The following is a 24,562-nucleotide window of genomic DNA, read 5'->3' on the forward strand; positions in this document are numbered from 1 at the left end:
ATTAATTAACTTCGTAAAAATAAAATTAATTTTTAATTATAAATTTATTGACTATATCGAAAATATCTAATTTTTAATTTAAAATATAATTTTTCAGCTTTTTATTTGAATAAAAAAATCGATTTATTCGAAGGAAAAACACGAGTCATAAAGTATGAATAGGCCTACTTTAATTAGTTTACTAAGACCTTAACAATGAATTTATGAATATAATTAACTACATTTCTAACATTTATGTTAAATATTTTAAAAAGTACACATTTTAAATATGAATTTTAAAATATTTATCCTCTTATTAAGATATTTTATTCATCAAAATCGAGTTTTCGTGACGAGTATCCGATGTTCGGTGGTTCAAGATACTTTCTTAGTAAATTGAGTAGTATAATTAATAGACCAACTTAATTATAGTTGTTATACTGAATATTTAAAAAGCAGACAAACCCGCCTTAAAAATGATTTTTTGTAGATGTTTATCTAGTTAAAAAAAAGAACCTAAAAACATTGCTTTATTCAACAGAATTTTTGAGAACTGGTTCAATGGTATAGACTAATTTCGCTACAGGTTCTAAATAACTTAATTATATTGTTTAATAACAAAGTATAGACACGTTCAGTTTTAAAATGCGATTTTTAAGTATTTTATGTTATTAAAAATGAAATCGCTTTATTCATTAGAACCAAATTTACAGGGCGAGTAAGCAGAAATGCATTATCAGCAGCAGTGGTATTGACTAGTTTCGTTTATTAAATGGCACATTCAATGGTTTTATTGTTACGAATACAACAGGTATTCCTAGTAAAACAATAAGAGAGGATTAATTAAATTCCTCTTATTAAATGTTCCATCATTAAGTAAATTTCAGTAAAATTATTAACAGAATCAAAAATTACTTTTAAGACTTAAATAGATTTCTATCGTAAATTCAATTAAGTGTTGATGAGATTATAAATGAGAATGTTGACGAAAAATAAGGTTTAAGAGATAATAATAGAATTTTCATTGAAATAATTTGGATAATGCCAATATGATTTCACGCGATTATCTTTAGCGATAACCGAAAATAAGCTTTATAACTTTTTAAATAAATATTCTGTCATTATCTCGCAGCTTAAAAGGAAAATATTTTATTCTTTTTTATCAATTGTTTATCTAACAAAAATAAATAATTTTGGCATTAGATCCAGAGACTAAAAAGAAAGAAAAGTATTTCCACTCATCACAAGTGCAGACAGCCAGACGTGCATCCTTCTCATAAATTTTTTTTATAAAAATAGAGAAAAACGTTAAGTTTTCGTATAGAGCAAACATAATTATTCATAAAGCTATATTAGTCTATATAAAAGTGTATATACCCTACTAAATATTTAATTTTTTAAAGGAATACATATATGTTTAAAAACAAACAATTAAAAAAAATATTAGGAAAATTGGTATTTATTTTTATACAGGCAAAGATCTACTTCAATATAAGAAAGAAGTTTAAATTGTTTTGGACAGAAAAAAATGGCATTTTATATATAGGCTATTCCAGTTTCTTTCAAACGAAAATGATCAGAATTTCATCTGAACTTTTTCAAAAAACCTGAAATATTTTTTAAAATTGATATATCGAGATAAAATTCTTCATTGTTCTTCTCTTTCGTTCTCCCTCTTGTTCTTTTTTTTTAAAGTTAAAGAATATCTTAATGTATTTTCAAAACTACAGAATAAATTCTTAATATCCACATCAACAGAGATCAAAGTTTGTTAAGAGATGTCAACTACACCTACACAAATCGATATATATATATATATATATAGGCCTATATTAAATATATAAAAATAAATTTTAAATTATAAACTTTAAAAAAAGGCGAAAATATATAAGAAATATTGGAAATAATCAATTAATTGATTTTAGAACCGAAATATTCTATAGAATAGATTCGCTATTGATATGCTAGTTGCGGTTTTTTCGGTTGCCTGGTAACATTACAATATCTTTAAAGTTGAAGTTGATATATGTGACATTGATTTTTCTAATAATACTTTTGTTTAGAATTAAATTGTCGAGAGACGCATATTAATGTATTATTTCTTTTATCTTCTTAAGATAACGTTTTTAATACATATATCGATTTTATAAAGGTAAATTTGTATGTTTGTTAAACTCTATATATGTATTAAATCTTTTTTTTTATTTTTTGAATTGTTTAATTCAGAAATATTAAATTTATTCTATTGTATGTTTTCATTTTATCTATTATATATATATATATATTCAATCTTTAATCAAAAATCTCTTGAGGGGGTGATAGGTGCTGAAAAATTCCAGTTCGGTCTGATTTTTATCATGATAATAAATTCATTTTCATGCACTTTGAACTATTGATAATCATATATTTTTTGATCATTTTCGTGACCTGATATATTTTATTTTCTTACGTAATAAGAATAATCTGCACCACTATCATCTCCTCCGATCGGATACTAGATAAGACAATTATATATAATTTCCACTGATATTTTGATGTAGGTGTATATTAGTTAACCAATATCAAGTAACCTGTGTAACAAGTTTTGACAATTATTACTTTTTTTTTTTTTTTTAATTTTTGTTCTCTCTCTTTCTCTCTTCCCCTCCTCTCTTCTGGCAAAGTTTCATATGGTTCTGCTTTTTATTTATGATTTTAATATATATGTACGTGATACGACTTCGTGTATAACATCCGTTTAATTCTATTTAAAAATTTTTTTTTGTGTAAGAAATTATAATAGGGCATTCTTCACGTAGAAAATTTATTTATTAATCGTTTATTTTTATCTTTTTTTTTCTTTGTTTATTAAATAAAAATTATATATAATTAACGTAAATGATGTTATCAATAAATTCTGAATGATTGGTTCCTTTTTGTTGTATATTTTGATTGATGGTCGATGTCAGAATATATATTAAGTGAATATTTTCTGTGAAAGTGCTTTAGACAATGAAAATTTTCACGTTTTTCTCTTCCTAAAATCGAGTCCATTCTTTTAATGATTGATTTTTTTTATTGCCTAATTTTCTTAATAAATAAACAAGTTAGTAATTTATTGCTTTTTCGTGTTATAAATATTTAAAAAAAAAAAATGGCTGCAGTTCGAGTACTTAAGCCCCGAAACAGTTTAAAAATCTGATAGAGAAAATGCAAGATAGTTGAAAAATCTAGCTGACTTATGCAAAATTTTAACAATGCTATTAATCACTTATAGATCTATTAATTTTATTTCTTAAAGTAGCATAACAAATTATTCAAGTTAATAGGATCATTGGATTACACAATTAATCTTTTGTCCCTGCACAACACATTGATTTGAACCCTGACGAGGGTGATTGCCAGTATGTGCAATGAATAGGAAAACATCTGATGGTTTCAATAGGATTAATGGCTCAGAAATACATAAAAAGCAATTTGACTTAATTGAAATCAAAATATTTCTTCTATTTTAATAGATTAAAAAAATAATAAGGTTAATAATTGAATTTGATTGAGGAGCCATACCAAAATTAATTGAATTGTTTGCAGGAAAGCACGATGAAGATCACTACTAGTCGCCACTGCTTTCAATTACTTTAACATCAATTTTTATAAAGCTTACTAATTAGTTGAGAAATTAATATAACTAAGAGTTAACGGCTCAAAAGTTTTATAAGAAAGCTTTGTTAATATAACAATTATTATAATTATTCGCGATTTAAAAGTGGTAATACCAATTAATCATTCTTCTTCCACTTTAGGATGCATTAATCTGTCAGGTACCGGCTTACAGGCTTTAATAGCACATTTTTATACAGTGCAGAGTACGAAATCTGATATCTGACATCACATAAAAGTTCCGAGGATGTTAAAGTTATTTACTAGTGTTTGCTCATCAATAAAGAGAAGCCAAAATTTAATGTTTCGGTTAACATGCCATACATCATTCATCGACGTTTTCTGTTTTAAGTGCTGTAAAAACTAATTAGGAAGATGGAGAAAGTCATGGGTTCGATTTTTTTCCTCATCTCTCTCTCTCTCTCTCTCTTTATTGCCCGTACTACTTTAAGGAATTTCTGTTATAATGAAAGCAAATTGAATATGATTGAACGAAATGGACTATGCAATTAGACTTAAGTAATTGTATTGCACGCGCTTGTTTATAGTTTAACACTGATTTATACTCACAAAAAACGTACAGAAATGTGTTTAAAACATTAAAATATGTATGTATATTTGTAATTTGTATTAAAAATGGTGTAAAAATATATTATTATAAATAAAAGTAAATATTGGAGTCGTTTTAATAAACAATAATAAAAGAAAGAGAACTTTTGGTATTCAGGTTATGCAAAGTCATTATTTTTATTGCATTTTTTAAGTTACACCCTTAATTACTGAGCTTTTGTTCGAGATGTTATTTTGTCATTTCTTCAAAACAATAAAATAAAAATACAATTTCTTAACCAAAAGAATTTTCAAACGTTTATATCAAACAAGTTTTAACGGATTTTCTGTTTTGTCGTTGAAATATTTAATTTAATTTTTAATTAGAAAAAGTATTTTTGAGAGAAAATTTGTATTAGTTCAATTAGGTCATCAGTAAATAATTAAGGAAATATTTAAGCGGTAGAGGTGGCATTCATTTAAATGATAAATTAACAGGGTTTTATAATTTAGAAATTTTGAAAATTATATATGTAGATCTATATATTATTTTAATGTTTTTGGTGATTTTTAATTTTTCTACAAGTTTCTCCGCTATATTTTACATTTTGATTACTTTTATAGTATAAACTGAATTCTTAAAGGTAACGCTACGTATTAATCATTGAGAGAACACACTGTAAATACTAATTTTTAATAAATTAGTAATATATTTTTGTTTAAAAATATGATTTTTTTAGTAAGGTTTTGCGTGCCGAATTGCTTTAAATCAAATTCTTTTAGGCCTATTTTTCATTGCTGTGCGAAATTCTAGGCAAGTTTAGCATCGATTCCATAATACTCGTACATCAGCGTGCCATCTGTGATCGGAGTTAGTAACTTCGTCCCCTTCTCTAATGCGAGCGGACGGATAACAACACCTCATCGCTTTATTTTCTTTCCATAAAAGCTGGATTCGAATCTGTACACGCTCTTTTGACCGTCCCGAAAATAAATAATTTAATCATCGTATTACCATAACATCCTTCAAAATTCAGCAATGGCCTAAGTGTAATAGCAATACACTCCGTCAATTTGATGTCAAAAATATATAAACAGGATTACATAAGTAGTCCGAGAGATTTAGAGAACCCTTTTGAGTTTTTACCGCTATTTACGACTTCTATACACTTAAAACTTTTTGACTGCCATCACAATACATAACAAATAAAAACACGAATACATATCATCGTTGATATTCCGCTTTTAGATGGTGTGCACAACATTCCGACAGCAACGTGCCACTCAGGGAAGCGTAGACAATAAATAACCCAGGACAGATTCGCCAGGAGACATCCCTTTACACAACCGTATCTTATAGCTGGCCAATATAAAATCCATTTGTCCATGTGAGCCATATTTCACAGGCGAAACATTACAGGGTGCAGCCTTACAGCTTATTCTATAAATATTCTACTTCTGTATGCTATCTTAGCGTTGTGGATCCAATCTCTTTGCTTCCTTCCTGTCACAATTTAAAGAAGGCATTTCTTAGTCTTGTTCTCGTCACCAATCTATTCCTTTCACTTTTTCCATATGTTTGTCATGATTTAGGCTCCAAAACAAAAAAGAAAATGCCTATGATGTATCGATATTATTAAGGTAATTTTTATATAGAGTTCTGTCACCTCCTTCTCCTACTACAATCCAGCAAGATGTACAACTTATAACTACATATATATTTTTTCCTGCAGTTAATCTTCTATATATTTTTGCTTGTTTTCTTTCAGAAAGTTTTATTGGGAGCTCAATTAGAGAGCTTGACAGTTGGATCAAAATCATAAACCGAGACGTCCAATGACTGGTTTTGGGAATGAAGCTAAGTGGATAGTGTAAAGATCACCTCAGGGAACATCAAGTAGGAGGTGTAAATATATATTAGAAACCCATAAATGTCCTTCAAGTAACGTGTAAGCAATCTGAGACATTAATAAGAGACACGTCTAACTATATTTCAACTTGGCCTAATTACGTACTGATCCTCTTATATTTTTCATAAATAATAAACTCCCAACCGATTTTCTTTTAATGTTATCATCGTTAAGACGTTATATTGAATGTAAAAGGTCAAACCGAGTCATTTTAACATCGTATTAATTAATTATATCAAACGATAAATTCGAAAAGCAAAGCATTCCTATAAACTTAAATGGTGTAATTAATTAATTGAAAAATAGTAAATATATTCGTGTGACATTTTGCAAGAAAGTAAAATTTGTATTTAATCCCCTTTCGGATGTTGTCGGTATGAATTTCATTTATTTCTAAATCGTGATTTGTCAAAACTTGCCACTTAAATCCGAGAAAATGTTTCTCCATTATCAAAGTTTTCAAAGCGTTACACACTCACCTTATGTAATTTAACCTTTGCTGATATAATCCATACCAACTAATTATATGCCACTCGTTAAGCGATGTCACGTTTCGCATTTCACCAAATAAATTGATCCATTCTTCGTTTAAGATGGAGATGGTTTCACATTTCAAACGAAATATTAACCAACTTTACTAAAATTCCAGAATATTAATTTTGAACTAGACGCTGCTCCCTTCATAAATTGGCGAAAATCAAAATCCCACATGCCTTTACTACTTTCCCATCTTCCTAAATTACAGAAATACATAGGTTAAGCTTATAATAATTAAACAAATATAAATTTATAGGTCTATAACCTGCACCTGCCAATGCATTGTTTTCGATTACAAATATAAGCTAAAGTATGTAACCCGAAGGTAGACATGGGCAATGTTCTTTAATCTGTTGCTATATTTATATATATCGTACATCTATAAATTGCTCGTGATATTATTGATCAGCGACGTTTTAAAAATAAGATTTTCTAACTTTATTTTCTATACTTCTTTGCCTTTCGACAATTTGAAGAAGTTGCAACATAGTCGGAATTTTAAGCGAAATTTTATCTCTTTTCTATCTAAGACGGGATCACTTTAGCATGAAGATTCAAAACGATTTTGTTTAATGTTAAAAAAAAATCAATTTAGTTATCAAACATAGAGAACTAAATACTTTTTAAACAAACTATAAAAATATACTTTCTGAAAAATCGAATTCTAGTTTGAAATTTAATATTTCCAGACGTTTTTAGGCAAGGAATGGCGCCCAATAGGGAAATACGCCCAAAATCTGAATAATTATATGACGATAGAGGCATATTGTGCATGGAGAAACTTCTCTTCCAGCACGATAAAAGAATTTTTCAAATCAAATAATAAAAATCATTTATCTACTAATGGAAAATTTTGAGCATCATCTCCAGACTGACTTTACTAATTATATCCAAGATTTATCGAAATTTCTTGATTTGATTAGTTAAGTACAGTTTATACGATCGAGGATTTGTCAAATTACTGTTTAGATATATCAGCTAATCAGTTAATTACGTTATTTATCCATAAAAGTTTTGTTAACCGAGGTTTACAATTGAATATTCCTTTTAAAAATGTTACAAGATACTGTCAATACTAACTGAAAAATCTAATACCAATATTCTTAAAATATAATATTTTTTGAAATATTCAAAAAAAAGGCAATGTATATGAATAAGTTTATCTGCTGCAGGACTTCATCCTGTTTTCTTTTCAGATGGTTATTGGATTTTAGGCTATTCTGTCTGTGGCTAGCTTTACTGATCATAGAAACGGAGATGCAAAATACTTGAAAATGGAATAATTTTTCTCCATTCGTTTAAATGTTTACTTCTTATCATAACAATAAAATATTTTCTTTATGAAAATCTGCCTGGTTATTTTTACGAAATAAAATGTTTATGGTATTTTTTCTCCCTGATATATTTTGTTCAAGATTTATTAAAGTTGATATTAATGTTTGAATAAAGTTTTTATATTATATTATCGTCGCATAAACTTATAAAATAAGGGCATATTTAGTATATAAAATAAAATTGTTAATCGCTGTAGCAACGGGTAATAAAACTTTTCTTCGACAATTCCTAGCGAAGTTTTAATGCTGTAATTTCATTTAAAAATTACAATTTATGAACTCGACATTTTAGAATATAAACAGCTAACAATAAAAAAATATGGATCGATAATTCTAAAATATTTTAAAGTTATTTTTTACGATATAATATAAACATTTTTAAGAGAAAACTACTTTCAACTTTAACAAAATTTAATTTTGCAGTTCATTAACTAATGTCAGATATTAATTAATCTTATAAAACCCACAAAAATTTTAATTTAGTCTCTAATAACCGACTAAAATTTATCAATATTCTTTACTCGCTTATTTCTTTTTAAAACAATTTTATACATACCTATATATATATATATATATATATATATATATATTCTTCTATCGTTTCTCATTCTTTCTATACCGTAAAAGTAAAATAAAAAAGAGAGAAAAATTTAAGACAAATCTAAAACTATCGTTTCAATGTTGAAATTTTGATCCAATTCTTTTTAAAATTGCATGGAAATGTCCCCTTTGGGTGACATAAGAATGCGAATGGACAAATCTCAACAAAAAATATCACTCAAACGACAACAGAATACTCGAACTAAAATGCAATTTCCCTTCCAAAATTACTAACTTAATATATCTTGTAAGCAAACTTATTAATTTCTAGAATAAAATTTTCGTAATTATTAATATAGAATAATCGGTAAAATAACCCTATCCAAACACACATACACACACTTCTACTTCATAACAAAACTCAATCCGTCATAACTTAAACTTATAATAATAATAATAATAAAATTATATTGATAAATAATAGTAAAAAAAATAAAATAAAATAAATTATTGTCTTTTAATTTTCTTAGCAATTCATATTGTGTTTAAAACAGTGCCATAAATATATTCTGACAGGTTCGTTACGTTATTTAAGTACGTTGGACTATGAACAGCTGGTCAGAGTTCGTTTATGTTCTGTAAGGTATAAAAAAAAATGGAGTAGAGAAAAGGAGTCTCCAATTAAAACTGATGCTTTACTAGGCTGTAATTGGCAGGTGTAATTGATACCATCTTCTCCAAAGAGTCAATTAAGTTCCCCAATTATAGCGAACATCGACGCTTTACTCAAACTCTCAAATGATGCGTTGATGATTATTAACGTAGCTTATGCTTGTTCATTTAATTGCAAACTATACGAAAAACACAGACCAGTTATACAGTTAAAGAATATCGTAAAACTTTACGTGAAATATTACTTTCGTACCTATAATAAATTATCATCATATACCTGCTAACGTTTTTAATAGTTTCCAGCTATAAACTTTGTAATAAATTTCTCTACTTTAATGATAAATACTCTTCCTATTTATAATTTTTCTTCTTTATAATTCCCCAAAAAAAGAATATTACTTCAATCTTTTATAACTTATTTAAGTATTTAAATTTATTATTATAATTATATTTTATTTCGGATTTTTTCGAATTAATTAATTTAAAAAAAATAATTAAAAGAGTGCCTTAAATATATTATGCATATTTAAAAAAATAAAGAATTAAACATATTAATATTATTCAATTTTTTTTTTAGTCGAAAATAAAAGAAGAAAAGAGCGCTACTTATTGTTAGATTTCGAACTGTAAATAAGTCGATTTTGTCGCCACATCCAACATGGTCTGGTTGCCATGGCTACCAATTACCTGGACTCACTCGGCACCTAGTCCAACGAAATTGGATTTCAGCGTTTTGTCGTATAAAGAATATAATAACAGTGGTAATAGACTTTGTTGGAAACTATTGCTTTAAAAATTGAACGTCGGGTCAATAGTTGGTATTACCAATGTTCAAGTAGCTTAATTCGCGATTGTCCTACACCTGGACTATGAAGTTTAGTTCTTGCACACCTTTTTCCCTTTCTAAAAATACATTTCTCCCTCCCTCTCTCCGCTCTCTGATTTAAAAATTCAAAATAATGTAAAAAGTCAAGTAAAATGGGAAAATTTATGAAAATATTTTTCTTATTATGTTTTATTTTTCTTCATTTTATAGAAATAAAGTTTGTGTCGGTTCCCTCAGACAATTAAATTTACTGATTTCGATAGTAGATGCCAGTCAAACAACAATAAAATTGGTTCACTTTAACAATATATAATATATAAAACTAGTAAAAATAAATTAAAAAAATTATTAAAAAAAAGTTTATTAATTTTGAAATATGTTTATATAACTTTGTTTTCTTCCTGGGGGGGGAGTTGCGAAAATTGAATTGAAAAGTAATTATATTCCTCAAATATTAAACTATTTTTTAAAATGATTGTTTTAAAAATTTGAAATTAATATACGTTAATAATAATTTTAATTTAAATATCTAATTACTACGTAAATTTTAATAATGCGATAAAGAAAAAAGATGAAAATGGCTGCAGAGAGGAAAAACAAGCAGAAATTTCAGTTGATCTTTCTGACTTTAATTTCCATTTCTGTCTAAATAGGGAGCGTAAGAGCAAAATTTATTGTCCAAAGACCGAGGAGGAAATGAAGTGTAACCACAAAGTAGGCAACGTCAATATATTTATCAGCCAAGTACATTTTCGTGTAGGACAAGCGGTTGACAGGAGAAATTGTTAAGTAAACCTATCTTTGGAACAGCAGGAACAAATCTAATGGCGTCCATATTGACTCTAGGTTCTGTCGCCATTCTGTATACACCAAACTATCTATCTATCAGGAAATTATCAAGAATACGACGTTGTAAAGTTTCATGACGTTGCAGAATATAAAAGTGTTCATTGTGTTTGCTATGCTAACGTCATGCTTGTGATTAATAATAATACCCAACAGTCTAGTTATTTACGTTTCTAAATAAATGACGTCGAACGTACTTTACAGAATATTTCTTCTTCTTCTTCTTTTTTAATATATAACATATAATAATCTCTAAAAATGTCGCATAATAGTCGCATTATTCGAGGTCGAAAAATATCATTCGGTTCACTTTTCAAACATACGTTTAATGAGAAATATTCGGATATGTATTATTAAATCCGTTCTTTTTTCATATGATAAAGGTTAAATTTTTATAAAAGATCGTTATATATTTATTGCAGTCCGAATACAAATTTCAAAGAACGTTTCAAACTTTAAACTATCCAATATTGAATTTCAAGAAGGGATTTTAAAAATAGAAATCTTTCGAGAGCCTACGTATACATTAATGGAAGAAAAAAGTTAAAATATATAAGTCCAATGTATACTTTTTAACTGAATACTGACAGATTTGTGTATATGTACCTATACATATAAAATCTATTTTTCATTTTTATGAAGGAAAAAATCTCGATAATGAATGAGTTAATCTATAGAGTAGAGAGAGTATCAATATGAATCTCTTTGCCGATTTTCGTTATTTTTTTCTTTCCTTTTTATTAAAAAAATCAAAATTCTAGATCCGCTCTCAGTTATTATTGCGGATGTTTAGAAACGGAACTGGATGGTGACCATGTGTAAAAGTCATTACGTCATCTTCGAATAAAGTCATTAAGTAGGACACTGACCTTTGACCGGCGAATGTTTGGAAAATCTGCGATGATAACATAATGACGAGGTCCGGTGTATAATCATTTCTGGGATGACGTCATGCTTCTACAGCAACATTTATCACAACAAGAAGTGACCTGTCGGCACTCTAATCACGGACATACTATTGGTCACTATACCAAGGTAGTGTTTAGTATAATTCACCATCCAATTTTCTTCTATAAAGAGATAACCGTGTGCGAAAGAAAACAATTCTCCGTGTGAAGTCCATTTACTCATATTTTAACATAAGCGTGATCTTATCTAAACACCTGCACATTAATAAATTAATTTGTAAATTTTACATTAATCAAGTCCCGAAAACAGCTTTTATGGAAATTTTTTAATATAAAAATATTCATTCTATTGTTTTATGATATGGAGGGGGGATTTTTTTTGCTTTTTTCAGTTTCCGGTCGTGCAATCAGGTCAAGTACATCCGATTCGACAAAAATCTACAGAGATTGAACACCTATCTCAAAAAATAAATATTGTAGAGCTCCAAGTTTCTTTGACCAACAGCAACAATAGAAAAAAAAAATTACTGCTAGATGTGGAAGTTGTGTTACGTGTTTCAAATGATTAAAATCTTTCCGTTTGATTCTTGGTTTCGGCTATTACTTTTGTGTTATACAAAGGACAAATATTTTCTTTTATTTAATATAAATTTTATAAATAGTAGCGTGGCCTTTCATACTCTTTAGAATAATTGTGTGATTATTTTAGAGTTCAAACGCTTATGAATAAAAATAAGGAAATCATGTATAAAAATTTATATTTTGTATTCGTGGCAGATCTCGGATAGATTGATAGATGATTGGGAGTGTTTACGGAAAAATTTTTAACATGAATTCTCTTGTTCTTTAAATGCTTGTAAGTTGTACACTCATTGGCATATGTATAATGCTATCTTTTCCTATAAAAATTTCGAATATTTACTAGGGAAAAAAAGTACAATATTATGTTTTGCAACAGCTTTAGATTCTTGCAATGTTGTGGTAAAATATAATCCTTTTGTTGATTCTTTACAGCGAAAACTGTCTGCAAAATCCTACAAAATCGATGCAGTTCTTGTTCTGTCTGTCACATTGCTTCAGAAATATTTCAGCATTTTTTTTTCTTTTTATCTTTCGATTTTTCTGTTTAGCTAACGAACATTCTTTTAGTTCCAACGCGAGAAGAAGACAATCGAAATCAATTGTTTTCCAGAGAATTTTTAATCAGTTACAACAATTCACATTCTAACAATGTTAAAAGTAGCAAATTCGATGTACATAAAACCATAAATATCATGTATTTACATCATTTTACGTACAAAAAAAAAATCGAAATTTTTTCATTTCTTTAAACACTATTTCTCTTCGTTAATTTATACTTAAATCAAAATTTATAATTTAAAAAAAATGTTAATATTTTCACATAGATAAATTAATAAACGCGTTCTTAATTTTATATAAATAATTAAAAATTTTATTTAGAAGGCATTGACACATTCACGGCATATTAAACCCATAAACTTAGAGCCATTTACAGGAAATTAGTGAATGTATAAACGCTCTAATAAATAAATGAATAATTTAAAAAAATAAAAAATAAAGATTTTAATCGCAAGTTTTAAATTCGAATTAACTGAATCGCTGATCTAATTTTTCTATTTATTTTTTAAAATAAGTCAACGTTTAATTAAATTGCGAGCAAACGAGTGTATAATAAGAAAGAAAGAACGAAAAAAAAACATGTCAAATATGAATAAACAAAATTTAATTTACGATTTTTTTTATTATTAATTTATTTATCAACATTTAATTTACAACTTCCTCTTTGCTTTAGAGCTTAATATTATTAAAGAATTAATTGATAATAAGTCAGAGATAATCTTTTAACGATCCAATATTGCAAGATTAAACTTTTTGTTACGCTCTAATAAATTAAAATAATAATAATAAAAGGGTTTATAGTAGCTGATACAAGTTTTATAAATACTGTACTTCCCCTTCTTTCTTTATTTCACACACACATATATATATATATATACATATATTTTTTTCCTCTCTGTGTTTATGTGAATTCAAGGACTTCTCATGATTCATAATTGAAGTAGGCTCACTTCCGTCATTACTAAAAAATACATATACAAAACTGGAACGTATCAAGTGAGTTTGATGCTTTATTTATTGGTAAAAAAAATACTATCTAACTTCATGAAATATTATTTAAATAAAAGAAATTATTATATATAAAAATTTAAAAAAATAAATTTAAATTGAAAAAAATGAGTTAAATTATAAATTGGTAAAATAAAAAATGGTAGAGTTTTATACTTTTTTGATCAAGATAAAATTGTTATTCATCCATGTGAGAAAACAATCATAAATTTTGTATTTATGTATATATATATATTTTCCTTCTTAAATAACAATTTAATAGTGTTTATCTGGTAAAAATACGTATTTTCTTTGTTACTGATAAAATAAAATGGATTAAAATGAGAAGAAATGTTATAAAATTCTTACGTGAAATTAAAATATTTTGTTTAGATTCAAATATTATATATTTTAAAATTTTATAAAATTATTTTTATGCTTTTTTTAAACCATTTTTTTGTAATAATTTGAATTTTATCGATGTTTAATTCGAAGTGAAGTGTATGGTAAAGTAGTAAATTCTCCTAAGGCAACTTACGTAAATAATTCGATACATTTGTAGAAAAATATAAAAAATTATAACAATTTTCATTAATTTTATTGTTTTATTGATCTCTTTACTGTTAGTGGGAGGATATTACCGTGTATAAAATATACGTTCCACCCAAACTCTTTAACTAACATTAGCTAATAACATATTGTAGAGATTCTATGGCTAATGAATACTAAATTTCTTAATCTCCTTCCTTTGAATTGGTATATCTGGGTTATAAATCGTTTCTTTATTATGCAAATGAATGTCTAATCTCCCGCTTGAAACCAATTAATGTTAAGTAAATGAGTTACAGATTTGCTCCACCCAATTTACAAAACTGGTAAAATTTGTATACAGTCAAACTTCGATTTAGCGCCACCTCTGAAATTTCCTCTAAATCGAATGTGGCACTAAACTGAAGTATCCCAAGCAACAATAATTGTATATGGTAATGGGGTCTAAACACAAATTTCATTTTGTGAGAACCGGAGGTTTTGTATGCCTCTTCGTTGCTTGAATGTTTTTTTAAAAAAAACTACTAAAAACTACAATTTTCACTTGTCTAGATCAGTAGGGACCCGGCAATTTTTTGCAGGGGACCTCAAAATTATAATTGCACCATTTTGAGAGTTTGAAAGTCACACGATTTGGTGATAACAATGTCATTTATAATGAAAAATCATACGTTTAGCAATTCACAAATACTGAAGGGTTATCAATTTAATATTTACGTGTATTCAACGGCGCTTTAAAACAGTGGCGTTATATAGGAGAACGTTATGTCGATGTTTGAGCAGGAGCGAATCTAGAATGATCAATTACCGCCGAGGTTTTTTTATTGCTAACAGGCGCTTCATTATTCCTTTAAAACAATGTTTACATTTTTATATTGTTTATTTTAAGTAATTTTTAAAACAATAAAACTTTTATTTCATTACAATAATTAAAAATCTCCCTCGTAAGATATGGAACACGCTTCAGGTTTGACCTGTATACATAAATTATAATTATTGAATATCTCAAAAGGTCTTTTATATACTATATATATATATATATATATTCAATAATTTGTAATTATTTTAAATTTACAGCATCAAACTTAAGGCAGGTTCCAGGAGCATACCTAACAGGAGAGTGATTTTTAATTCTTGTAATGAAATAAAAATTTTATTGTTTTAAAAATTACTTAAAATAAATTATATAAAGTATATATATATATATATATATTTTCAATTGGTAACATTTATAAAGCGTTATATTAATCTATGTTTCATCTTGTTCTATTGTTGAGCATTTCTATTTTCATCGATAGACCAGATTTAGTATCAAGTTTCCTTACAAACAGCATTTCTTGATAGAAAGTTGATCTTTCTTTTCCTTTTTCTCTTTTCTTTTCCTTTTTTTTCCCGTTTAGTAAGGATTATTTTCAAAAATTGATAACATGTAATCTAGTTTTAAATTCTTCTATATTACCCACTACTGTTTTTCCTTTATATATATTTATTTATATACAAAATTCAGTATTTTCTATGTATTTTTATTTCTGTTTGTGGACAGTGTTCTAGATTTTCTGCTAAATTAAATCAACTCGGTCTGACCTCAAACGCATTCTATCCGATACAATCAACCAATTGTACTCTCAGTATAAATAGAAGGCTTCACTTATATAAAGGTCATAAAGTTAAGCCATAAAGGCAACTACTATTAAATTAAATTTCTATCGTTATTTTTAAACAATAAAGATTATATGTGTTTCTTTAATTTCTTTTATTAGTACGCTGCTGTTTGCATTTAATTTGATTATAAATATAATAAGTAAATGAAGAATTGTCGGTGTTATAAGATGGTTTTAGTGAGTTTAATTTGTTAAAATTATAAAATAATTCGTTACGAATTTGTTTAAATTTAATATTAATGTTTATAAATTTAATTTTTATTGTATTTTTATAGTAATTTGTAGGCAAAATTATAATAGAAGAGAAGTTTCCTATTGACGAACGTGACGAGTCATTTAAATTTTATATTCATGGATGAATTTCCTGTACTTTTCTGTATATTTTTGTATATTTACGTTGTATAATATAATGAAACATCGATCGTAAAGTTTAACAATTTTATAAAGTTTTATAATTCAGGCACAAAATATAAATTGGATCAACAGAAACGTTCATTTTTAAGGCATGAAAATGAAAATTACTTTATAAAATGCATTCGTATATATCTTTTTATTTGTTTTACACATAAAATTACATAAGACCATGCCTAATTTTCTTTAAAAAATCAGTAAAATGAATGTATACCATTTACTTACCTAACAATTTACATACAGAATTTTAAAATATTGAATATAGATACAAATAAATTTGTTATTTTTTTTGTAGTAAAAAATCCAATTGCTTTGTTAGATTTATCTAAGAAATTACCGAAGAGAGGTTTTTTTTCGTCTATTGACACTGTTGTACACAAAGTTTGTTTAGGGTTTAGGTTAATTGACAAAACATGTCCAGCAACGGCTGAGATCTGGGCATGTGCAGAGGAGAATCCTCGTAGGCTATCGCATGAGTCATACCGAAACGAAGAATAAATGGAGTAGAATAAGACAAAAGTAATTAAACTTATCGAGGGATTACAATCATGACTCTTCGCTTCTTCGATACTTTAATATGACATAAAGATAAAACTGGAAGAAAATCGCTTTGGGGGATAATATCGAGCTAAAACACTAACAGTACTCTTTTAGATGGGTTGATTTTCCACAGAAATCATCAGATAACAATCTCTACATTATGCCACATATATGAAGATAGAGCCCAATTGGATTATATACCTCATCTACGACAAACGATGGCGAAATAATAAAATAACATTGAATTATCTACTCTTTAATGAGATTTCTGTTGCCAGTTTGATCGATCAGAGTATCGATTCACAGAGGGAAAAAGAAAAGAAAGAAGAAAGAAAGAAAGAAAGAAAAAACTGTTATTGAAAAGGACAAGACATATTGAAGAAACAACACTTGGCTGATTTCTTTGTTTAGTTTCGATCCCACTCACACGAGAGTATCCAATTTTTATATAAATAAAACAATGAAGATAGCAACAGAAATTTATAGCTGTAGCTAGAATTTCGATTGTTCATAATTTCAATTTAGATATCAACAGTTGGCTTCTAAAAGACGATCGGAATCCCAGTTTTGGGATAATAAATCAACTAAAGCATCTGCCGTCAACAGATTGGAGTATGAAAACGTTACATACAGATATTATTAACGGAATAATCTTTAGAAAATGAAATTGGGTGCATATAATCATTTATTACACCTCCAAGACGAAAACATTTATTTAATTTTGAAGTTTAAAATTAAAAAGAAAAGCGGTCGAAAATATTCCTAAGTTGCTCGTTTCTCAGATACGTATCGCCAGTTACGTTTAAAACTTCGTTATAATATTAATAAAATATGTCTAGATTATCAGTTTAATGTCAGAAAGGATTTAAATTTTAATTTCTTTTATTTTTTTATTATTATTTTTAAAATTACCTCGAGCGAGTGAAATTTATTTTCTTGCTAAAATAGTTTTTCTTTCAGCGCTCTTAATACTTTCCCACGTGACAATAATCTTCTCAGAGCCTGGTTCTTTTAAGTAGAAGCTACTTGGCACTCGAAATGAAAAACATGCAGAGGAATTTAATGCGTAGGATTTAATAAAATTCACAAGTTTTACAAGTAGCATTAACGTAACACTTAATTTAAGATTAATTTTCCTATTTGATATTTATCGCGGTTAAGAAAGTAATATGTCTGAATCATGTTTTGAATGCCACACCTGATTGTCGACCTGTCATGCTTACTCCATCATTCCATTAAACACTCCCATACAATATGATGAATTATAATGGAAGGGGATAAAAAAGAAGGAATTATTCACGTAACTCATCGGTTACGAACTAGTTTTTGAAATGATAAATATATTTAAATAGACTAGTTCAAACTTTGTGTAAGAGTGTACTAAATCAATATCGTTAGAATGCTTTGTTAACCAATCCATACTAAAAATCAATATTTCATCGCTGATAAATATTAAATAATCTAGCCGTGATTATCTATAAACAAAGACTTAGGAGCTTATAAATGTTTCAAACGAAAGAGTAAGAGTAAAGACCAAGGTTTGAAGAAAGCTTACCAGAAGATTTGAGACAGATATATTGAAAGATATAGTCTAAGGCCATAATGTTTGAAGAAAACGGACACAAAGTACAAAATGCGTAGAAAGACGTTGACACACCGAAGATGTAAGATCGTTGTCTGTAAGTTATGCCCAAAAAGAAGAAGATATATCAAAGATATGGGACCGTAAATGTTGAGAAAGAATAGATAAGTTTATATAAAGGGACATAAATGCCCAACGATAAGCAGGCTCAGGAGTACAAATAAGGAATCAGGCATACTAAAGATATACTGAGTTTTACTACAAATGCTTAAATGGGATCAGATATATGAAAAGACATCAGAAAATCATGCCTGGTATATTTTAATATATCTTATTTACAGAAGAATAGTATCAGAAAAATATGCTTTAAAATGGAGACAAAAAGAGTGCAAGTGTAGAAATCAGATATAGCAATGGTTATAAATGTTGAAATGGTATCAAATATATTGAAATGTTTTTAAAAATATGGTATTAAAGACAGGTAACTTGGATGTAAGACCTCAAAGCTTGTGAAAGATCAGGTTATAAATGAAAAATTCAATGTTAAATTAAGAAATATATATAGAAATATGGATGATATCACAAAAATAAAGCCTTTGAAAATTAAGAAATGAAAGAAATTAAGGCTGTAAATATTTACTAAAGACAATGGATGCCTAGAAAGATCACTTCCTTACCGAAACCAGAACTATCGACTCTTAGAAAGAGGACAGACATACAAAAAGATGCGCCGATATTTAGAAGGAAACAGCGATTAGACAAGGACTTATACTAAGGCTGAATGTAAAGAATAAAAAAAGAGGTTCTTTATTGCTGAGTCTGCCCTTTAAATTCAAGGATTGTAGATGCAGCTGCATCTGTTGAATAATAGGATGATACGCTCCATTTTATCAAAGCTATATTAAATCAAAAAACAAAAAAATAAAAGAGATCACAAAAGAAGATTTGGAAGAAACGTTTATAGCAAAAGTGAAAGCTTTTCGTTTTTTCGACGATTGAAAAGATTCAAGATTGTATTGCCTGGTGTAAGAAATGTGCGAGACACATGAAATTTCAGCGTGAGTAGAAAGAGATGATGCTACATGTTGATGTTGGTTGATGATGACTAGTTGAGTTTATTACTTAGTTTTTTTCCTCTCTCCCCTTGCCTAAAGCAGTGATCAAAGCAGATGAGCGTGGTAATTAGGAAGAGGAAAAATTGACACTTGAGCAATTTAACTTTATTCATTATGGTTTATGCGGTTAGGATAGATAATAACGACGACATTTTTGAATTGCCATGTCTTTTCTTTACTGGATACGCCGTAATCAGCGAGTTTGACGTTTATTTACGCTAATATATAACATAATCCGTGCAAGAAAAATTAAATAGATAAGTAAATGTTTCATTTAAATTACAATTACTTTTTAAAATGAATAATTTATCTAGAAGTGTATCTGCTCGTTATGGCAACTTTAAAATATTTTAATTAAAAATTAAGTGCTATAGGTACTATTTTTACAAGTGGTTTGAATATATATTTTTTATATAAAATGTACAACTAGTGTCACGTGATACAGCTGCAGGCGTGAAAACCGCCCAGCCTGACGAATCACTGTTATGACGAGTTCCGGTCCAACGCTACTGATTTGCGTCAGTCACGTGAGTGATCTTTCGTGTCACAGACTCTAGCTAAAGGAAAAGAGAGAGAGAGAAAGAGAGGGGAAAAAATCAAACAGAACATTATGAGAATTTTTAAAAAGTTCGACACGGAAAAACTGATAAAAAAAAAAAACAAATTTTCACTTTCTATTTCACGCTAAGAAATATAAAAAACAGCAACAGAATTTTCAAAAATCCGCGGATTATATAATATATATATACATTTAATATAATTTTCTCGACATTTTTATCATCGAGGGATGTTGGCCTTTATAGAGTATAGAAAATGCAAGAGTTATAACAAAGGTTCCTCTGCCCTTTGAAATCGCTTTGTTTGCAATCTTGCAAAACCGGCTTCGACGAAAACCACTTTTCTTTAAAATAAGATTGACTTTTTTTTTTTTTTTAAAGAAAAAAGTCTGGCGTCAAACCTTAAACATCAAAAATTCTAACATTCTTCAGTGATGAATATAAAAGTCGAGACGATCGTGTGACATCTCCGAGCTCGAAAGAAAGAAAAAAAAAATGTTTTTTCTCTATGATCAAATGAAAGCATCAGATTGTCACGTCAATCAAACGTTTATCGATCTATAATATTTGATAAAAAATAAATAAATCGATAGAGAGTATCTGATCAAAAGAATAAAGAAAAAAATAAAAGGAACGATGTTAAAGGTTCTGTAATTTCCTCAACTTATCTGTTAACACCTACACAACGAACAAATAAGACCAACCCAAATATTGACAGCTCCCTCTTATCAAACAGGTTTTCTTATATGAGTCATCGCTCCTTAAGACCTTCAAAATATATACTTTCCGCTTGCAATGTTGACATTTTACACTTACAAGGTTAAAATTCAGTTTCCATTCACCATTTTCGTCAAAAGTTATTAAATATTCAAATTAGAAATTCGGTCGGTGTGACGAATCTTCTCTATCCACCATCGAAGTAATCGATACGAAGTCGAGGTAAAAATTTCTTGTGTTTATTTAACCCGATGGTTACCCAATGTAAAATAACAATCAGAAATTTAATTAAAGATTCGTAACTAAAAATATTCTTTTAAATAAAGAAGAATATAGCGCAACGACATAATAACTGCGATCGACTTCTGCCGATCGTAACAAAGGATGGCTCCTTTATTCTTCGAGGTGTGTGAGAGATACAACATTGTTTTTTCATCTTCGTTTTATTAGTTGCTTCTTAATAGAATGGTAGCTTGACAATGAGTTCTTAACAAAATCCTATCAGGCCTTATCTGGATGATTTAAATCTCTGGTGATAAGGCCTTTCGGGCCTCATTAACGCACGATCATATCCGTAAATATTAAATATTCATAATTAATATTTTTATTAAAAATATCCATTTTTATTCAATAGTTTTTAAAGAAATTAGGCCGTGGAACCTGAAAAGTGCTTAACACTGTCTAAGGCCTCGAAGGATTTAATTTTTTCATATAATTCAAGCTTCTGACAACTAAATTTAAATTAAAAACATGGGCCTATTAGATTATTTTTGATATCCGTGATTCGAAATTGATTCTTAAATATTTGATAATTCCATTTAAAATTTAATACAAGCTATGATAATTTGTATAGCTTCTAATTACTAATTTAGATCCTAATCAGAATCTCCATTAGTTTCAATCCGTAAATCTTACAAATCTTACAACTCTATCCAGAAACTTAAAGAATCCTAAATTCTAATAGTTAAGTTCTAATCAGAAGCTTAATTAGATTCTAACTAGACTTCTGATAATTGGATCTTAGTTAAAAGACTAACCATTAAAGTTCTACTTAACTAGGTCCTAATCAGAAGCTCCATTAAGCATTGCCAAAATGAGGAAAAATTTAATTTTTTCGTGATACAACTTCGACTTTCCGAAGGCAGTTAACACGAAAAACTATCACTAGAGAAAATTACCAGTTTCGTAACACTTTAATCAACGTAAAAGTCTAGTTATATAAGAGAAAATATAAACATCCAGCTCCACGGTATCCTTGATCACCGTAAAGGTTAAAACTATTGCAACAGGAGTAACATTTACAATAATGAAACCGTTAACACGGCTCAATCTAGAAAAGAATCTAGTTTACCAATATAATAATTACAAAAGTTGGTGTAACGAGAGACAAACATTTAATAATTTAGAAGTTGCGGTTTGAACGGAAAAAAAAACACCATAAACAGTAATGGTTTCAGTTTGTAAACCACAGATTACTGTATAGGTTTGGTTACAGCAAGCCTACAAGACCACTATTAGTAACAGTGTGAATCACTGGTCCCCCCCTTTTTTTTCTTTAGAGAAAATATAAATTTATGACATTATCGATTTTCATTCCCACTACATTAAAAGGATTGCCTCTTACGCGTTTCAAATTGTATCGATCTTAAAAAATATGGATTTAATTATATCCAGATAAAAGAGCATGCTGAGCTTTTATAAGACGCGTTCCCTCATTTAATAAAGAGGAAATGGCTCTTTTCTTACTTTCATATTACTAAGGTTTAACTAGGCCCGTTAAGTGCTTTTATCTCTCTCTCTCTTCTTGCCTTAGGTAAGAGAAATTTAAGTGTGTTCTCAGCAGAAATGCATCTTAAGAACTCTTTTATCTTTTATTAAATGTTAAACTCATATAGTCCACAAAGTTTGCATCACGTTTTTTTTTTTTTTTTTAATTTTATTTTACCCAAAAACTATCTTTTTTATGGAATCTTTCTAATCTTATCAATAACAAATCTAAAAGTTTGATATTATTACCAATATAATACTTAGTGATTTAAATATAAATCCTCCTCTTGTCGAAACCTTAAAAGTATGCGTAATTGGCTTAAAACCTCAATATTTTGCTTGTCGGTTGGATTTGTTTATCTTACTTTTGACATAAAGTGAATCGAGTTCTGTTTTTTTTTAATATATGTTAAAAAATAGTTAATGCAGAAAATAACTTTATTTCTTTCGAATATCTCTCTAGAAATAAAAAAAAATCGAATTTTTCTTGAATGTTTTCATATAGATCCTGCACTTATCGGAAGATATTGAAAACTCTGACGATAAATAAAATCTTTTCTATCGAATATGTAGAGTATTTCTTGGTATGAAAACACAAAATTGAAAAATATATATTATATATATATATATATACACACAAAAAAGTCGAAATTCAATTTTTATTTCGTATGTATTTCATTCATTATTATTATTATTATTTTTGATTGATGATGCCAAAATACATCGGTGGTTCACGTAGAAATTTCGATTGATTTCTTTCCGGAGAATTTTGTTATCACCTCATCATCGTTTTTGTCTTCGATTTGATCTACTTTATAAGTCTGTTGAAGAGCTAGATAGGTAGCTTTTGCGAAATTTCCAAGCGTAGTAGTGGTACCTCTAACAGAAGTGTAGCAGTCTTCCACTCCAGCTAACGTCAGAAGTTTTTTTGGTACAGGAGCCGCTACGATACCCGTACCTCTGGGAGCTGGAATTAAAGTCACGAGAACACTTCCACATTTACCACTAACTTTACAAGATACGGTATGAGGTTTGCCTTGTTTCTTAGCCCAGTAACCGAGCCTCGCAGGGATGAGAGATAATTTAGCCAAGATAATAGCCCCTCTTATGGCCGATGCTACTTCTTTAGAGCACTTAACTCCCAGTCCGAGATAGTGATTACAGTCACCAATTGCCACAAATGCTTTGAATCTCGTTCGAACGCCATCGACGGTTTGTTTCTGAATCGGTACGATCTTCAAAACTTCTTCTTTCAAAACTGGTCCCAAGAAGTAATCAACGACTTCTACTTCCTTAATAGGAAGTGAAAATAAAAATATATCTTGTAATTGTTTAATCTTCCCATCTTTAACGAGTCGACCTAGTTTCGTTATGGGAATCCATTCGCCTTTGCCATTTTTCTCGCGCTTCCCTAGTACCCGTTCTCCTCTCCATTCGTTACATCCAAAACCGCCTCGAAAACCCCGCCTGGCATTAAATTCATCCATTTTTTAATTCTATAAAAAAGAATAGGGGTTAAAATTTTGCCATCTTTGTAGCAACAAGTAAGAAATAACAATAAAATAAAAATAGTAAAGTTGTCTGGCGTGTGTTAAACAAAACTGAAAAAAGCACTATCGATAATGGAAAGTTAATAAAAGGGTTTAGTCAGGACGGTGACCTCACGAGAAGTCGTGGCCAATTCGTTAGAAAGGTGTCAATAGTTGACATGTTACCACCACATAAGTCTATCATTACCGAAGCTGTATTCATTGCATTTGATCGATTCAGTTAATCAACTTTGTTCGTGTAAGATG

The 24,562-nt window shown here is 28.5% G+C and overlaps 1 long non-coding RNA gene and 1 pseudogene across 1 annotated transcript in view; one reads left to right on the top strand and one right to left on the bottom strand.

The window, feature by feature from the left end:
• LOC136985215 (uncharacterized) overlaps positions 1-24,562 on the top strand; it is a 118,576-nt gene that overhangs the window by 15,838 nt on the left and 78,176 nt on the right. The gene's annotated exons all lie outside the window — the stretch shown is intronic.
• On the bottom strand, positions 23,417-24,277 carry LOC136985222 (small ribosomal subunit protein uS5 pseudogene; annotated as a pseudogene).

Source organism: Centruroides vittatus, unplaced genomic scaffold (genome assembly GCF_030686945.1).
Source record: "Centruroides vittatus isolate TY-2023 unplaced genomic scaffold, ASM3068694v2 contig_955, whole genome shotgun sequence".
Classification (NCBI taxonomy): Eukaryota; Metazoa; Arthropoda; class Arachnida; order Scorpiones; family Buthidae; genus Centruroides; species Centruroides vittatus.